Genomic DNA, 19,112 nt, shown 5'->3' on the forward strand with positions numbered 1-19,112 from the left:
TCTCCCCAAATTCATATGTTAAAATCCTAACCTGAAATGTGATGGCATTAGAAAGTGGGGTCTTTGGGCATGATTCATGAGGATGGCTCTACCTTCACAAATGGGATTAGTGCCCTTATAAGACACCCCACAGAGGGGCACCTGGGTGGTTCCATGGTTGAACGTCTGCCTGTGGCTCAGGTCATGATCCTGGAGGTCCTGAGATCAAGTCCCACATCCAGCCTGCTTCTCCCTCTGCCTTTGTCTCTGCCTCTCTCTGTGTCTCTCATGAATAAATAAATAAAATCTTAAACCAAACACAAAAACAAATAGCACAGTTTGGTAACCTGATTTTGAGAAATATCATGTTTTTCCATGGTAATAGACGCACATCTCTACCTTATATTTTTTTTGTAGCCCCATGGTAGTCCAGTGTATAGTCCAGTGTATAGCAGGCCTTCCCTGCCACCCAAAAGTGGAGTATTCCTATGAAACTTTTCATGAGCCCAAGTGGCATAAAGCAAAGAAGCAATCACCATTAATTTATATGGGAAAATTTTTGAGCGTTCCCAGATCCAAAAATTAACATGTCTTAGGTTTTTCTGATACCTCAGGATACATCTTGCTAATGGATACACAAAATAAATTGAGATAAAGCACAGATGCCCACAGACACAGTTGTAGCAGCTGGATGCTGCGATGCTGAATGTAGGTCCCGGGGAAGGAGCTTGGTGGGGCCCGCTCTCAGCACTGGGGTGTGTGTGGCCTCTGTAAGGGCTCGCTGCAAAACAAATACTGAACACTATTTTTGCTTTTTGCCTTTTTTTTCCATAAAAATGAAAATCCTCTTCGGATTTCTTTCTGTTAGCAAAAGAGGTACAAACGTAGGTCTTTCATAAAAGCCAAGCAGCATAAGGCAAACCACTTTGGAACACTGACGGACACCTGTACCATAATTAACAAGTTTGCTTTTGTTGGGATTTAGCCTCCATTTTGGTTGCTGTTATTATTACAAATAATACTGCAAGGGACATCCCTGTGCACATATTTTTCTGCACTTGTCCAATTATATCCTTAGGATAAGATTTCCTACCGGTGCAATTGCTGAGTCAGGGACTCCCCTGGGAGGACTGTCAACAGAGCCCTTATGAGTAAAATCACAGTGGGGATGTTGAATTTTGTCGTATAAAAGCCTCTTTCGGGGCAGCTGGGTGGCTCAGTGGTTGAGCGTCTGTCTTCAGCACAGGTCATGATCCTGGGGTCCTGGGATGGAGTCCCGCATCGGGCTCCCCACAGGGAGCCTGCTTATGTCTCTGCCTCTCTCTGTGTGTCTCTCATGAATAAATAAATAAAATCTTTTTTTTTTTAAAGTCTCTTTCTCCGCATGGGCTTTTCTTGGCTTTCACCTGGGTGTCTGTGACAAAGCATCGCAGTTCAGGGAAGTAGGGACCATCCCTTCCATAAGAAATCAGTTCCTCCCTCCCCATTGCCCTGGCCTCCTCAGGGGACACACCAGGCCTGTGTCAGGAAGAGAAACCGCTACACAAAGAAGGCAGAAAGTGGCTGGGCTAATAGCTACTAAATTCCCTTTAAGTAGCAGGAAAGACTACAGCAAAATTCCAGGATGGCCCAGGGCTGGGTGCCCTGTGGTGGACAACGTTTAAGTGTGGACATGTGAAAGACTTTCTTTTGTTAAAAGTCTTGTTCCTGAGTAGACGTAAGAAGAATGCAGTAGACTCTTCCTAAAGAGACTCGGTGCTAGAAGGGTCTAGTGGAATCATTCAATCCCTTGCCTTGGAGATGGGAAAACTGAGACCCAAAAAGACTGTAGCATCAACATTTCAATAGTGTCTAAATAAATCCCAGAAGCATCGCACACAGTGATTAGGCTGGCTGTTCAAGGTCAGAGCTTCAACGTACCCCAAATTTTAGATGCCTCATACAGTTCTTATCCTCCTCAGTCTACAAAATCTGGAAATTAAGCTCACTGACGTCACATCCCAGCTCAATCATGGTCAGCTACGTACTGGAGCTGCTCCTACTGGCTCACAAGGGCTGACTAAGCACATCTCTTCCTGACTCAGTGTTCATGGTGCCATGTTGGTAGCTTGAAATCAGCTATGATGGGACTATTTACACTATAGAAATCAATAAGTATCACAAAGCAGGGCTTCCCCCCCCAACCCCTGTAGAGCCAGTTGTTCAACATTTATCACTGGTCACAGCCTAGATGCGAAAGCCATGAGCAGGTGAACTCAGTTTTCTCACCTAGCTAAGGACAGCCTCTCTCCAAAGCATTATAACCGGCCATTCATGGGCCATCGCAATACCCACTTCTATCCAATACTCTACGTTACTCTTCTAGAAACAAGCAGTTAATCAAACACTTAGCTGAGTGTCAACTATGGGGAAAGCACCATGCTGGTGAAGTCAGCCCACCCTGCCAAATCACTTTGGGTTGAGATGTCCAAGGATGGCACAAGATCTTTTTTTCAAGTTTTATCAGCAGAATGAATAGGAAAAGCCCTCCTAAGTCACTCTGCTCATCCAACGGGAACGAGCCAAGAGCGCTTCCCTGCCCCCTACTTCGGGGGCGTAAGGTTTCCCTTTGATTCAGCCACAGCTGACGTGGGAAGAGTGCTACAGCCTCAAGCTGTCATCCTAAGCAGCGGCATCAACCTGTGATTACAGGCTCCAGAGTCTGCCTGCCACCCCAGGGATGATCAAAAATGACCCACTGGACACCCAGCCGGCCGAGTCTGGAGGGTGCCCCTGTTTACAGTGCCCTGCTTCCCAGTGTCTGCTGCCCTCCCCTCTCCCCTCATCCTCACGAGACACCTCCTCCATGGGAACCCACAAGCAGGCCAAAGAAACAAACCCAGCAATCACAGGCCTGCAGGAGCTTACCCCACCTTAAGGACTTATTTCAAATTCTTCTGGAGATGCAGGGAAGTGTTTAAAGAGGACAGCAGGTCATTAGGGTAAATCGCTGGACCGTATAGTAGAGTGGTGGGAGAAACAGGGAAGTGGCAGAAGGGGACCACGGCCCTAGCTTCACAAACGCAGTGGCAGCAGCTCTCAGCAGCTGTGTCTTAAAGACAGAGACTGGACGTCTTGCTCTGTTCCAAGGACTCTGCTGAGACCTGCCCAGCTCCTCAGCCTGGGGGAGAGGGGACATGGGCAAGTCCCAGGCCTCTCAGCAGGATTTTCTGGCAATCTGGTCCTGCCTGTAAACCACCTCTCAGTGAGGGCACTTCCTGCCCCAGGATGGTAGGGAGGACTGAAGGCAATACCCAGGCCAATGTTCTTTTGTGCTTTGGGACAGCCATCGGCACTCCAGCGGAGGTGCCAGGATGTGCAGTCCTGGGCACCTCTCCAGCCAAGTCTCTTGGCCATTCCTAAGCAGCTCACGCACAGAAGGCAGACACGAAGCTTGGCTCCGGGGCCCCAGGAAATAGACCAAGAAATCAAAGCAAAACTAGTGGGTGACTGAAAGGTCCCGGGTAGGACAGCACAGCTGAGAATAGGAAGGACTGGGGGGGGGATCCCTGGGTGGCTCAGCGGTTTAGCCCCTGCCTTTGGCCCAGGGCGCGATCCTGGAGTCCCGGGATCGAGTCCCACGTCGGGCTCCGGGCATGGAGCCTGCTTCTCCCTCCTCCTGTGTCTCTGCCTCTCTCTCTCTCTCTCTCTCTCTATGTCTATCAAAAATAAATAAATAAATAAATAAATCTTTAAAAAAAAAAGGAAGGACTGGGGGACTGAAAAAGTGGTGTAGGGCACTGCCCCGCTAGCTGACCTCTAAGCACACACTGGAGAGAGGGCCTGCAGCCCCAGTCAGACGCTGTGCAGAAATGCAGAGGGGTGGGTTCTGGAGCCCGGGGGGCGGGGCAGGAGGAGATGCCCCTCAGGAAGGGGGGGGATGCTGCCCCGGGAGGCACAGGTGCATATGGCTTGGCCCTGTAGTCAGGTGCAAAGGGCACATCCCTTGCCCTGGAGAGGGGCATGCCTCAGTGCCCACCCCCTGCCCCCGTCACCTGGCCTTCTTTCAGCCCCTCCCTGAAGATGCCCTTCATTCTAACTGGATTTCACCAGCACAAAAATGAGGGCAAGGAGCAAGGGATATATCTCAACAGTACCCCAGATAGATTATCCTGTCTCCCATCCCAATACGCCACCCCTGCTCTCCTGTCTTCTGAAGGAGGGGCGGGACTCACCCCTCAGCCTCTCCAGCACGGGGGATCCCCAACTGTGCCAGCCCGCACTCCCAGGTGCCCAGGCGGGCTTCCTCTTCTTCTGCCAGGGCAAGAACCACCTGCCACCCTTCCCCAACAACCCCACCTCTCCAAGCTCAGCCACCATGTGAGGCCCTCTTTTAGCCTGCGAAGGCCCTGGGGACTGCAGCGGCTCACAGGCATCAGGCTGCCAGTTCCAGAGGAGAAAGCACAGCTGGTGCCCACACTCACCACCCCAGTCCAAGGTCTCTGATCCCAAGTGGGCACCTCCCAGGCTGGCTCCACACTCAGTCCCTGGGACACCGCCTTTGGACACAAGCTAAAAACAACAACAATCAAAACCACCTCTCCTCAAACAACCAATACATCTTAGCCGTGAGAAGTTTCTTTAATTCCTCAGACCACCTGCAGAAAAAGTTCTCAGTAAATAAATGTGGATTGATAAGTAAAATAAATCCAGCCCCAGATTCCTCTTCCAGATGCTCTAGAAAGAAGGCCCCTGGCTCTGAATCCCAGCTGTTTAAAAAGAATCATTGTTTCTAATTCTTTCCTCCCATTGTACCCAGATCAACTGTGACAGGAACAGAGTCCCACTCCAGGATGAATTGTTACTTGGCAGCTCACTGATTCAAACTTTCATTCATTCCGTTCAAGTACTTACTATAAACCTGGCCAGCACTAGTCACGGCCTCTGTCCTCTGGGAGAACCCGGGTTCCGGACACCTGGGAATAAAGTACATGCGGCACTGAGCAGCAGCGCTCTGCTCCTGCTGTCACCGCGTGGCATTAGCCGTGAACAGCCCAGGACAGAGCCCCACAGTAAGATGGGGCCCTCGGTCTCGCGGTCGGGCCACCGCGCCGCTCCGAGCCGTCCCCAGGCTTCTCCCAGCCTAAGAGCTGAACGCAGAGCAGGAGCCCCAAAATGCAGAAGTGGCTGGGTCGCCCGAGGAGCCTGCCCCCTCGGGCGAGAGGGGACGCGGAGCTGACCTCGCCCCAGCTCTGCAGGCACTGGCTCCGGGCGGGCGGGGAGACAGCAGAGGAGGGGAAGTGCCACGAGGACCCCGCGCCCCCGCGCCCCCGCGCCCCCGCGCCCCCGCGCCGGTCGGAAGGAGCCTCCCGCGCGCCTCCTGCCCGCGCCGGGGGCTGGAACCCGCCCCTGGGGGACCGTCCGCAGGGCAGAGAGCCGGGGACCGGCGGGGGTCGGGCCCTCCCCAGAGCCGTCCGGGCCTCCCATTCCTGCACCTGCTACCGGGTCCCAGCTCGCCAGGAGAGTCCCGGGAACCCCAGGGATGGGGCGGGGGCGCCTTCCTGTCGCCGCCCTGGGCGCGGAGGGCAGGAGGGACCCCAAGGGGTCGCGGAGGGAAGACGAGCTTGGAGGCACAACTTTCTCCGGCCAGAAGCCGGGAGCGCAGGGGTGGCGGGGTCCGCACGCCCGGGAACCCCCCGCGGCCCGGAGACGAGGCGGGGACCGCGGCCGGCGAGGGCTGAGGCGCTGACCTGGACCGGGCCGGGGACACCGCGGGAAAACTTTCGGCGAGGCCGGAGGGAGGGAGGCTGGGGAGAGAGGCCGGCCCGCGCCCGGCACCTTGCGCCCCGCGCCCCGCATCCCGCACCCCGCGCCCCGCGCCCCGCACCCCGCACCCCGCACCTTGCCTGCGTCCCGAGCCCGCGGCATCGCCCGCGGGGTTGGAAAGCGGGTGCCTCGGGGGCGGGGGGCGGGGGGCGCGGGGCGTGCTCCAGCCCGCGCCCGGGTCAGCCAGCGGCGGGCGCGGCTCAATCCCAGCCCCGCAGCGCAGGCGGCGGCCGCGCGATTGGGGGTCGGGCGCCCCGCCCTCCTCGCCTCCCCCCTCCCCTCCCGCCCCCCCCCCCCCGCCTTTATCCGTCCCTACCGCGTCCGCTCGGCGTCTCCCCGGCTTTCTCTAGCTCTCCATCTCTCCCCCGCCCCTCTCCCCGCGCCTTTCTTCCTCCCCTCCCTCCCTTTCCCCCTCCCCTCCCCTCCCCCTGGGGGGCGGAGCTTCTCCCCTCCCTCCCAGACAATGCTGGGGCTGCGCGTCCCCTTCTTCCCCTCCTGCGAGTCGGGGCTTCGGCTGCCAGCGCCTCTTCCGGGCTGGAGGGGGGGAGGAGGGGGGTGGGGGGGCGAGGGGGGCGAGGGGAGGGGAGGAGTGCAGGGGGTACGGAGGATGGTCTGGATCCCCTCACCCCATTCGCCGCTGCCCTCTTCCAGCCGGATGGAGTCTTGGCCCAAGCCCCTGAGCTCGGCCCGCGCTGTGGCGGCCACTCCCGGGGAACAGTCACGCTGCCCCGCGGAGCCCACCTCCAGCGCCCCGGATTCCCCCGGCAGAGGATGCGGGATTCATTTTCTAACACCCTGCCTTATTCCAAAAAGGGTTTGAGCTGAGCAGGGCCCAGGCAAGCCCCCTTCGACAGGCCGGTGGGCAGACTTGACAGTGAGTGAAGGAGGCCAAGTTTCTTTGTCCACTTCTCACCTCTCTCGCATCCATCCCTGGACTCTAGGGGCTCTCAGAGCAGAGGATGCCTTAGAGCATCCCAGGTGCGGGCCCTTTATCTATTTCCTTCCTTTTATCATAACCCCCCCACCCACCCACCCACACACACACATACACGAGCGCGCCAGCCAGCACACCCGCTCTCACACTCACATGCCTCAACCCTGCAGTGTGAGTCTCCCTGTCTAAAGGGAAGGGAGCCTAATGGTTAATGGGTAGCTAACCCCCAGGGTACAGCCGGCTCTGCTCATCCCTCCTGAAAGCCAAACATTCTTTACTAAATTCATTGTTTGGATCTTGGAATGTGTCTCCCTTAGAAACAATGTTATAAATGGTGATGTGCTTCCCAGTCCAGCCACAAAAGCCTTTGAACCCAAAATGCAGCTGTAGGGTGGTGCTGAAAACTGTGTCAGCTACCCTGGAACAAGAAGGCCACTGATCAGCATTTTCTGTAGGGAAAAAAAAAATTATCTACTTGTACTTTCCCCTTGACCTATAAATACAAAACTCTCCCATTAATATTCTCCCCCCACCCCTCAGCCACTAGTCTGTATTGGTAAGCTTCTCTCCTTTGCAGGTAACATGAACACCATCAGGGGAATGTATTCTGAGGACATGATGTTTCTCTATGACCTGGAGGTCAGAACTGCAGAGAGAGCTCAGTAATAAGCAAATCCAGAGCCTGGAGAGCTTCCAGTAACCCAGGAAGTCTTCTCTGAGAGGCCAGCTCTTCCCTTTCATCTTAGAATGGCCTTCCCTGCACCCTAGACACATGACAAAGGGTGGCCTTTTCCATTGCTGGGTCTTGGAGCTCTCCTACTGAAGACAGTAGCCTGTTAGAGCTGGAATCCCTTAAAGTCTGTGGGCCAGTCTCCCAAAAGAGCAGCTCCTGGGCCCAGCTCAGGTCAGGTGACCATCCGATGACCAATCAACTTACAAACTGGGCTGCCAGGGACCCTGCCCTTAGGCCTGATTTAAAACTCACTCGGGGCCTGGGGCGCCTGGTTGGCTCAGTGAGTTAAGCATCAGACTTTTGGTTTAGGCTGAGGTCATGATCTCAGGGTCCTGGGATCAAGCCCATTTGGCTTCCATGCTCAGTGGAGAGTCTGCTGGAGATTATCTCTCTCCCTCTCTGCACCATCCCCCCCCCAAAAAAAATAAATCTTTAAAAAACACATAAGCCTTTCCCCTCTACTTATATTTTTTGTCTTGGTGAATAAATTGATTGATTAGTTCAAGACACCAGAAAACATCTTTCTTTTCATCAATTTCCCCATATGGAAGCCGCAGAAGAGAAAGGAAAGGGTTCTTATCCTTCCAGGGGGTGCAGGGACAATACATCTGTAACAGGTTTAATACTTTGCAAATATTAAACTGATACATGAAAGTCCACCTTCAAACCACGTTTTCTTGCCACCATCCACTCCTGGGGACTGGCCTATGAACTACATGACTCCAGGGAAGCAGCAGGTAAGCATTGTCTAGAACCTGTTCTCCAACAGAAACAGTGCAAGCCGAGGTGCAATTACAGCTGTCTAGCTACATAAAAAATATTTTTTAAAAAATCCTAGTGAAATTAATTTTAATAATATATTTTATTTAACTCAATATATTCAAAATATTACCATTTAAACATGCAAACAATATAAAGACACTACTTATGAGTTATGCAGAGGTAGGGCCTGGGTTTAGCTTTCTGGAGCCACCCACAATTGCTGTGGTGCCAGCAGACAAGATGCCAAAGTTCCACCTGCTCCCGAGGACCACAGGCCTTAGAAGAAAGCTAACTTGTGAGTCCCAGGCTTCCTATAGAGCCTATCTTAGTTTGAGTTCTCTCAAAAACAGAACCTGAGATAAAGACAGGAGCAGGCTACTTACTTGGAGTTGATCCCAGATAGCAGGGAAGTAAGGCAGGGGGACAAGAGAAGCTAGCAAGCGGTCTACAACTGGGGCCCCTCTAAGGAACTGTATAAGACGTGCCTCAGAACTATCCTCTCTGAAGGTCGGGGGACTGGGGCATTTACCTCAACTCCCACCAGTTGAGGATTACTCCCAGGAAAGCTTACTTCTTCTTACTCCCTGGTTGTGTGGACTTCTTTGGTCTCATGGAAATATCTAAGGCAGAAAAGCAGGAGCCACTGCCTTTGTCACTTGCGGGGATGAGTGGGATGAGTCATCATGCACAAAGCTGTCCACCACAGCTCTGCTGGGGTGAGAGGGGAGCTGAGGGGTTGTGACACAGAACATGCAAATCATCTGCTCTGAGACCCAGCATGGACAGGAGCTAGTTGATCCTGGAGGCTAGGTCAGGGGCTGACGGGAGGACACGAGGGGGACTCAGAGGGAACATTGGTGAGGGAACATTGGTTAACATCACTGAGGAGGTCAGGGGCTACTGCAGGGCTCTGAAGGAGCATGGAACACCCAGACCATGAGGTACATGAGCCTCAGGCATCAGCAGCTGAACACTCGGAATGAAGCCATGACCCCTCAGCATTCTGCTTTCAAGGGATGATCCAGAGCAGATTTACTGGAGGCCCAGGGGAGACCCAGAGGCATCATCTCACATGCCACCACAGGAGAAACGTGGGAAGTTTTGAAGGAGACCAGAGAGACTGTTTGAATTATTGCCTCAGATCCCGTTTTTTCCCCTGTGCCACCCAGGAGGTGAGAATTTACAATAGAATATCTAACGAGTTATAGAGAAATAATGAAGACTAAGCAAGGTCTGCCACTGGGACCCAAATATACCTGGACATGTCTGGCACAGCACAGTGGGCTGGCTGGAAATCTATTTGCTTTGCTTGAGAGGGGGAAAAAAAAAAGTCCTCCTGGGAGATCATTTTAATTCCAAGGAAAGAAGAAACCATGTTTGGTTTGGTCCGGTAACAAAGTTTTAGTTGACAGAAGGAAGATGAAATTGTCACTCACCTCTGCCCCCAACTTGGCCCTCTGGACACACCAGGGATCCTAGGAAGATAGAAGAATGCTTTGGGGACCCTCTTGCTAAGTAACATTTCAGGGACCTACTTTCTACTCAGCTTCTCCATTTCAAGAGCTTGGGATCTTGACATTACCTAGAAAGTAGTAGATGAATTGCCGAAATAGTCACAATTATTCCCCTTCCTGAAAACATTTTGCAGTTCCTCCCACAAAAAGGAGAACCTACTTCCCCACCTTGAATCTGGGTTGACACTATTGCTTCAGCCAATAGAATGTGGCAGGTACTGAACAGTACCTTTTCGGAGCGTGACCTCAAGAAGACTTGCATTCTTCTCTCTCCATTGGAACATTACTCTGCCCTATGAGTAAGCCTGAGCTAGCCTGCTGGTAGGTGAGAGATCTCATGACCCAGAGCCAAGGCAACCCAGCTGTCCCAGCCAAGGCCCCAGACATGTGAAAGACCCAGCCAAAATCTGTAAAGCCCCCTACCTAATCCAGAGTTGACCACTGCTGTGTGAAGGAGTTCAGCTGAGTCTAGCCTAGGTAACCAAGCAGTAAAAGCACGAGCAAAACAGATGGTTGTCATCTTAAGCCACTAAGGTCCAGATTGTTCATCATACAGCAGTGGCTATTAAAGAACTTAACAGGATTAAAAAATAGTAACTATGGGCAGTGATGGATGTGTTAACTAATCTTATTGGAGTAATTGTTTTGCAATACTCACATGTATCAAATCATCATGCTGTACTCCTTAAGCTTACATTAGTGTTGTATGTCAATTATATCTCAATAAAGCCGGAGGGGAAAACACAAAAAATAAAAACCTTTAATACAAAGGAAGAAAAAGCTTAATAAGATAAAATGGGCAAGGCAGACACAACCAGAATATTGGTGGATACAAGTCTGGAGCCTCCTGGCTTTGTTTACAAGCTTGTGAGAGATGCTTTCTGGGAATTCTTCCCCTACAGACACCCCACTTCCAAAAACAGTATAGAGTTATAGATGGCTGAAGTCTCAGTGAGCTGGTGAAATTTCTATTTATGGCTGTTAATGTGACTATTTGTTTTCATAAAGTGGAGAGATCTACGGAAATTTGAGTAACACAGACTTTGTCACTGAACCCCACAGGTTTGTCTTTCATGGAGAAGGGCTATCTTAATTAAAAGAGTCCACCTTATCCACCACTAAGAAATTTCCATAGCATCTTAAATATTTATACTGAACAGTGTCTGGACTCTCATCCTTGGAGATTGGAGGGTAGATTAAAGCTCTCACACAGTTGGCACCTAAGTAGGCTTTAGTGCTCGAGTCTTGGGCCCCAGATAGGAGACTTACCTTACTAGATTTTTCCCTCACTTGTGAGAGGGGGAAAAAGAAAGAAAAGGATTCAGAGTATATAGCTTAGACTCAGTTCATTTCTTGCAAATATGCATCTTTTCCCAGTAAGTATTTATTTGGTAGAGAGCCATAAGGCGAAGTTCTCTGAGCAGCTATCCCTCTAAACAAAGTGCTTATAAACAGAATTTGGTAACGGAACCGTGTTTCATATTAGATGGGAGATTTCACATAATTTTTCTAGGAATCTATTCAAGTTTCCTTAACCCAAAGGTTACATTCCATCAAAGCTCCCCCTCCATTCTTGGATGTATTGAAGTACTAATTACTTGGTGTGAAAATGTTATCCTGTCATAATGCAGTACACAGTCAAAATTATGTTGATAGATATTTACTAGACATCCATGGTGTGTAAGGTGTTAGGCATGGTGAAATCGAAGAAATATAAGAATCAGGGAGCCAGAAAAAAAAACCTATTAAACAGCATCTAGTCCAACAACGCTTAGGCCGGCTCAGAAATTGAGACTTAGAGAAATCAACACACCGCACCCTTTGGTTGCAAGAAACAAGCCATTGGAGCCAGCCTAAGTAAAGAGAGACTGATTTTAAAGAATAAAAGTTGGGATGCCTGGGTGGCTCAGTGGTTGAGTGTCTGCCTTCAGCTCAGGATGTGATCCCGGGTTCCTGGGATTGAGTCCTGCATCAGGCTCCCTATAGGGAGCCTACTTCCCCCTCTGCCTATGTTTCTGTCTCTCTCTGTGTCTCGAATGAATGAATGAATGAATGACTCTTTTAAAAATAAAGAACTAAAGTTTCTCACAGAACTCAGGGGAAGGAAGTGAGCCAGTACCAAGAGAGGCTAGACTATGACCTACAGTCTTCTCTCATTCTTGCCTCCCACCTCTCTGTCTTCCTCCTTCCTTCCCTCCCTTGCTCCCTACTTCTTGTATTGCCTTCTCCCTTATATCTACTCTAACTTCTGCCCAGATAGCAGCCTTGATCCCAAAGTCTACATGTACTTAGAGATCCTGTGCCCACCATCAGCTCACACAGTCTCTGGGTATCATCAGCTGTGGCTTGCACCTGGGTAGGGTGGGCAGGTAAGATGGATCAGTGATCTCAGAAAGGGAACAGGTGGGCAGAGGGGGAAAATGCTTGCTTGGAGTCTCTCTCTGAGTGATTACATAGTCTCTTCATCTCCCACCTGTTGGCCCTTTCATCTCTGGCAGCCCAGGTCCATGGCCAGGCAGGATGGCTCCTCTCCTTGGGACCCCGGCCCCTGGGCACCCTTGAGAGATCCTGCATGGTGGGTTTCCTGAATGGTGGGTTCCCATGCCTTCTCACACCTCCATTAATCAGCTCAAGCATTTCCCTTCTCCTGGATGCTCTTTCCTCCCCTTCTCTGCTGGACTATTTCTCCCATTATCCTTGAGGCTCTCCACCCTTCATCTTCCCAATTTAAACATGTGACCAAAGTAAAAGAGCAGTTGATCATAACATCTGCTCCCTCTCCTACATTCCACAGCCCAATTAGAACTCTACTTAACTTTCCTTCCCATATTCTGGAGCTACTCTTCATGACTGCTCACTCTCCAAAACTTGGCTCAAAGGTCACTACTTTTGGGAAACCGTCCCTGAAAAGCCTTTCCCCACCCATTCCATCACTTCTTCAGTGCTCTAACAGCAACATTTCAAAGCATCTATAGTGAGCGCTTCCTCCAGTCAACCAGCCCAACAGCCAAGATGGCGTCCTGTTTATCAGCTTATCATCTCCATCTGCCATACTCTGAGCATTCAACACATATCTGATGAAGAAGGAAACGAAAAAATGAATCCGATCACATTATTTGCCACATTACTTGCCACAAGCTTTAGCTCATTTAATTCTCATATAAGCCTGGTAGGGGATATTATTATATCTTCATTCTTAAAGAAAAGGTAACTGAGGCAAGGAGTGGGTTAGATAACTTTCCCAAGCTCTTAGCAATAAGAGTCAGAGCTAGGATATGAACCTAAGCGGCCTATCAAAAGTGTCTTTCAGCCTTTGTGCTTTCTGCCACCTCAGCCCCCTGAGCCAGGTACAGAATGACACCTACTGATCCTCACCCTGCTAGCCTCCATTAAAACCTGAAATCAAATGAGGAAACTGAGGTTGGTATATATCCTGGGGGTGAGAATAGAAAAAGTCAAGTTATTGCTTCTTTGCAGTCTCTAAGGGCTGGGCATTGGGAGCAAAAGAAGCATCACCTCAGAATTCTTGGGGGTGAGAGCACAATGTTCATCCGCTCTTGGAAACATTGTGAAATCAGCAGAAGTTGGCCTTGCACCCTGCCCTCACTCTCCTGTCTTCCTTTCCTACCCTACACTCCTATTTTCTCTTTCATTATGACATAGAAGGCTCTGTCAATCACTGATTCATTCAACAATCATTCAAATAAATATGAACAATGCTGTAAGTGTTCTCAACAAGCAGGAGAAAAAGGCTTGTGAAGTTACTATAGTGTAATGAAAGAAGTAAATAAGAAGTAAATATATATGAATACTACTGTTAATACTATTGTTTATATATATATATATCTCTATTAGTATTCTATTTATTACACACATGCACACACACACACACACACACACACACACACACCTGTGTTGTTCAGAGCTTTCCAATGAGCCAGAGAGGAAGACTCCTTGCTACCACTTAAGAAAAACTTTGTCTTGGATAGATAGAAATTGCCATGAAGATTTTCTCATGAGCAGCCCGGGTGATTCAGTGGTTTGGTATCTGCCTTCAGCCCAGGGTGTGATCCTGGAGACCTGGGATCAGGTCCCATGTTAGGTTCCCTGCATGGAGCCTGCTTCTCCCTCTGCCTGTGTCTCTGCCTCTCTCTCATGAATAAATAAATAAAATCTTAAAAAAAAAAGATTTTCTCATAAACTCAATAACATAATGAAAGACATCACCTATAAACGATAATGCAAAGAAAAGTTACAAGCACACAAGAGGAAATTTAAGACAAAAGAAAGAAGAGAAATATAAGCTGCCAAGACTTAGGAAAGAAGTAAAAGAGAAAAATAAAATCATCACAAAAACAAAAGACCCAGAGAAGAATGAAAACAATAGGAAAAATTCAGCTCTGAACATCAAAAATGAATTCTAGAAAAATGAACACAATAACATGGAGAATAACAATGAATTTTAGGGGCACCTGGATGGCTCAGTTGGTTAAGTGAATGTCTATCTCTTGATTTTGGCTCAGGTCATGATCTCAGGGTCATGAGCTTGAGCCCCAGTCAGGCTCTGTGCTGGGCATGGAGTTTGCTTAAGAGCCCCTCTCTCTCTCTGTGCCACTCTTCCAAAATAAAAAATATTTTAAAACCCCAGACACTGAATTTTAAAAGGACAAGAATAATAAATACGGAACAAAAGCAAGGAAATCCAACACATGTATACTGGCATCCAAATATATGAATTGAGAAAACTTCCCTAAACAAAAACTTGAGTTTATTGATTTAAAGGGCATGTATGTTATGAGAAAATGGATATAGTTTTCTTTCCTAAGTTTTACACCAAAATATAAGTTTCATGAAGTGTAGGGACACGGACTCTTGTCCTTTCCATCCACGCCTGTGTCCCCAATGTTTAAAATCATGCCTGGCACCTGAGACCCCCAACAGCATTGATTGAGTAAATTCCTAAAGGAATAGACCAACTAACACCCTAACACCAATAAGTCTTATTAATGTTACTGTACTTCAAAGATAAAGATTCCCCTACTTACCCAGCAGTAATGTCAAACCACCCACGTTAAAAAGAAAGTTCAGGGTGCCTGGGCGGCTCAGGCAGTTAAGTGTCTGCCTTCAGCTCAGGTCATGATCCTGGGGTCCTGGGATGGAGTCCAGAGGCCTCAAGTTCTCAGGCTCCCTGCTCAGTGGGGAGCCTCTCTTTCCCTCTCCCTCTGTGGCTCTCCTTGTGCTCTCTTGCACTGCTTCTCTCTTAAATAAATAAGTAAATCATCTTTGGCGGGGGGGGAGAAAAGGTTAGGCTGGCTACAAACAGCAGCACAGCAACATTCAAAGCTAAAAAACCATGAAGCAATCATGTACCTCTTGTGAGCACTAAACACATATCTGATGAATGGATACCACAGTGTCCACAGAGAAAGAAAACATGACCCAAGAACTCATATCAACCTAAACTGTAACCAAAATATAAAACATGCAAATATTTCAAAACTATGAAACTTCAGCCATCTTGAAGAAAATACTCAATGACTAAGTCTGCTAAGCAAATGGATAGAGAAACAGAGGTAAAAACACCCAAAGGGAGCACTGAATATACTGATGTTGGGATTAAAGCTAAAACAATTTAGGGGATTATGGTTCCAAAACACTATATAAATGTTATACCCTGTTATAAAATAGAAACTATAAAATCAATAGAGGTAGGCATTTGTTAAAGTATCCTGATTTCTTCTTCTTCTTCTTTTTTTTTTTTATAGCAAGGGAATGAAAAGATATGTTGCAAGCAGATAGCCTAGATCATAGAGCTACAGGGAGAGGTGTCCAAGTGTCCAGGGAGGGCAGTTCTCAGCAAGGAGCAGTGTCTGCATCTTCAGTGGTCCCGGTGCTTGAGTAGCACTCACACCATCCAGGGTGTTGGGAGCAAAGCTTATGAGCAAACTGTGATATGCTCGACTGTCTTGCACAAAGAATATCTGTCTCCTAGAAACACATTAATTCATCCCCACGGAGAAATAAAGCCCTAGAACCAATAGTAACAACCAACCAGAACTGAGGAGAGGAAAGGAGAGGAGAGGAGAGGAGAGGAGAGGAGAGGAGAGGAGAGGAGAGGAGAGGAGAGGAGAGGAGAGGAGAGGAGAGGAGAGAAAAGCTGGGATGAAGTAGAAGCATGGGGATTTTGCCATTGCTGGGGTAAAGACTTGAATAATATTGCCTTAGATAAGAAGATTAAACAAATTGCGTAACAAGTTGAGTGCTCTTTTGTACTATGTGAATTATTTCTTCCATATGCATATATTAACTAATCAAAAAAATGACAAATTAAACAGCCCTATGGGAGGCAGGGAGCTGGGAGGGAAAACGAGCTGGCGGTTAAGCAAGTTAGTTAGTAGCTGGTGGGGATTTCTGAGCTCTCCATGAGTGGCCTCCTCTCTAGGGTTATATCCAGAAGGATGGGGGAGTGGACAAGAAGACCCTCAGATTTCGGACCAGTTTGGGACCTGAAAGTGGGGAGAGACTGTGCCACTTCCCTTCAGACACATGGAGTAAGCTGGTACCCATGACACGGGGGCTGCCTGGGGCATTTTCAGGAGGGGAGAGACCTACACAGGTACAGAAAGCTTCTGGGTGCCACTGAGGGGGGGAGATAAGCGACATTCCCCTTGCCCCCAGAGAAGGGCGTGGAAGCCAGACAGGAGAAAGCTGAGGGACCCTGAGGATAGCTCACAGTTGGGGGAGCCAGGGTGGATGGATGCTGTCCCCACACTCAGCATGACATCCACCCAGCATCAGATGCCTCCTCCCAGCCCCCCACTGCCAAGATGCTACATAAGCCCACCACCACCACCACCCCCCGCAGCAGTAGCAGCAGCAGCAGCAGCAAAATTGAGATGAAATTCTAGAAAGAATGTGGGAGTAAGGAGAAAGGAAGGAAAATTTTAGAATTAACCAGATTTAACCTGGAATGACCAAGTGTACCAGAAATTAACCAGCATGTTTTCTGCTACTAGCTGAATGGGAGTGCAAAGTAGAGGCTAAGTTGTATTTTTTATTTTTTAAGATTTTATTTATTTATTCATGAGAGACACACACACACAGAGAGAGAGAGGCAGAGACACAGGCAGAGGGAGAAGCAGACTCCATGCAAGGAGTCCAATGTGGGACTCAATCCCAGGACCCCTGGATCATGCCTTGAGCCGAAGGCAGACGACCAACCACTGAGCCACCCAGGTGCCCCTAAGCTGTATTATTTAACAGTTTGCTGTGTAGCACGTCAGACAAGTGAGAGAATGAGATACATGCTTTAAATCTTTGCTTCTCAAGAGTGTGGTCTGTGGACCAGCAGCACCAGCCCCACCTAGGAGTTGACGATAAATACAGAACCAGGCCTCAGGCCACGTTCAGTTTTCATAACAGGATCAGGTGCTCTGGGTGGATGCTAATAGTAGAGGCCTCTGCTTTGACAGTTTCAGGAGCTCCATGGAAGGGCCTAGAAAGACAGGACTGGGTATATGAAGGGGGAACCTCAGGAAGTAGGTGACTTCTGGGTTGAGTCTGAAAGGATGATTAGGAGTCCTTAGGTGGCAAAGGGCACTCCAGGCAGAGCTACAGCCGGTTCCAAGCAGTGTAAAGTCTCGCCATGTCAGAGAGCCATGTGTGGTCTGGTGTGGCTGGGACAGAAGGTGAGAGGTGAGATGTATTTTATGTTCCACTTACACGGCCAAGAAACCAAGTTCAAGATGAGTGGAGGTCACTGGCTCCTGTGGTGTTTCGGGAACACGGCTCCCCTGCCCCTAGGCTTGAGCATTGTTCAAATTGCAGGGCCAGAGTGGGAGCTGACGCCACCTCTCTCGTGGAGATGCAGACCCACGGAGAAGAGCCAGCTGGGGGAAGTTTCTTGGAGGACAAACATGCTTTCTGGGCCAAGAAACCTCTGGAAGGAGCCAAAGAGGGGAGGGCAGGACAGCTCAGCCAGCAGGACCAATTCATGGGCCTCTCCTGGCCTGTGTGAGACACTGACCCTCCGCCCAGAGCTGGCCGAGTCTCTGCAGTCACAAAGCCAACTCTCAGGGCTTTTACCACGTTGAGGCCTTGACGGCTCCTCACTGCTGGCCCTGGCCCAGCCCACCCTCTGCTGTGCACAGACGAACATTCAGCATGTTCTCTCCCACACTCCACCTAATCTCTCCGCTATGGAGACTTCCTCGACCCAGCAAGCAGCCCCACGCCTTCCTGCTGTGCCTTGATTGAGAACAGGCCTGGCTGCCCAGGCCTTCCAACAACCTTAACCTCTTCTTCCCCAGAGCCTCAGGGAAGGGATGGGGAGCAGGGTCTTGAAGCATCTGAGTGACTAGACAGACAAGGCAACTTCCGCCACCCAGTCAGTTGGCTCTTGTTGTGAGGGAATGATGAACGAAGCGTGCAGATGAGCAGAGAGAGGGTGCGGGGAGATGGGTGGAGGCCAGGTCATGCCTCGAACGGCAGGCCCAGTGAGGAGCTGGGGCTTCATCTGGATTGCAGTGAGAACCTGCAAACATGGATTTCATAGAGCCATTGGACCTTACCTCCCCTGTGGGAGCCGTTGGTGAGGTAACATCTGGAAGAAGATGGTTGAGAGATCAGAAAAGGCACAAGCCAAAACCACAGAACAGGGAAAATGATGAACTTTATGAAAGGCTATCACTTCTGTATTCAGGCTACTGTTTAGAGACTAGATTAGCAAAGGGTAAGATTAGCACACGGAAAGCAGTCAAGAGGATATTATGGCAGTTAAGGAACAAAATTGTGATCACATAAACTACAGTGGTGTGTCAGTCATCTATTGCCAATACCGCAGTGCAATGAATGGCCCTGAAACCAATGGCTAAAAACACTTCTCATTTGTGGGGGACCTTTGGGACAGCTCTGCTTCCTGTGCAGGCCTGAAGCTCTGCTCTGCATTCTCTCATCTTCCAGAGACCAGTAGGCTAGCCAGGGTCTGTTCTTCACACAGCGATAGCTGAGGCACAAGATAGTAAGTTTCACCGCACAAACACATTTTAAGTCTTTAAAACATCTCATTGGCCAAATGAGGTCACATGGCCAAGCCCAAAGTCAAGGCATGGGAAGAACACCCCACCTCTAGTGAGAGAAACCACAGTCATCTGCCAAAGGATGTGGACTCTGGGCAGATTCAAATATAATCACTTTTCAGTGTTACCAGTGGTAATACCACATAGCACTAATCAGTGTGACAGAGGCGACAGTGGGTGTGCAGAGGAGAGGTCAGATTCAGGAGATGGTTGCAAGGCAGGACTCTACAGGGGTTAGTGACAGACTGGATACAGGAGAGTGGAGGAGTTGCAAGTGAGTGCAGTGAAGCTGGAAGAGAAGCATATTT

General features: G+C 49.5%; 1 protein-coding gene across 3 annotated transcripts in view; it reads right to left on the bottom strand.

Annotated features, from left to right (window-relative positions):
- The window catches only part of RASSF2 (Ras association domain family member 2), a 43,278-nt gene extending 37,097 nt beyond the window's left edge, over positions 1-6,181 (bottom strand). Inside the window, exons 1-2 of one of the 3 annotated variants that reach the window (XM_072736301.1) lie at positions 6,101-6,181; positions 4,873-4,934 (exon numbers count right to left, since the gene is read on the bottom strand). The gene's annotated coding sequence lies outside the window, so the exon portion shown is untranslated. Of the gene's footprint in view, positions 1-4,872; positions 4,935-5,708; positions 5,728-5,859; positions 6,021-6,100 lie in introns of those variants that run through there. The other 2 variants (XM_072736300.1, XM_026012327.2) reach the window with 2 other exon arrangements.
- Positions 6,182-19,112: the final 12,931 nt, after the last annotated feature.

Source organism: Vulpes vulpes, chromosome 14 (genome assembly GCF_048418805.1).
Source record: "Vulpes vulpes isolate BD-2025 chromosome 14, VulVul3, whole genome shotgun sequence".
Taxonomy (NCBI): Eukaryota; Metazoa; Chordata; class Mammalia; order Carnivora; family Canidae; genus Vulpes; species Vulpes vulpes.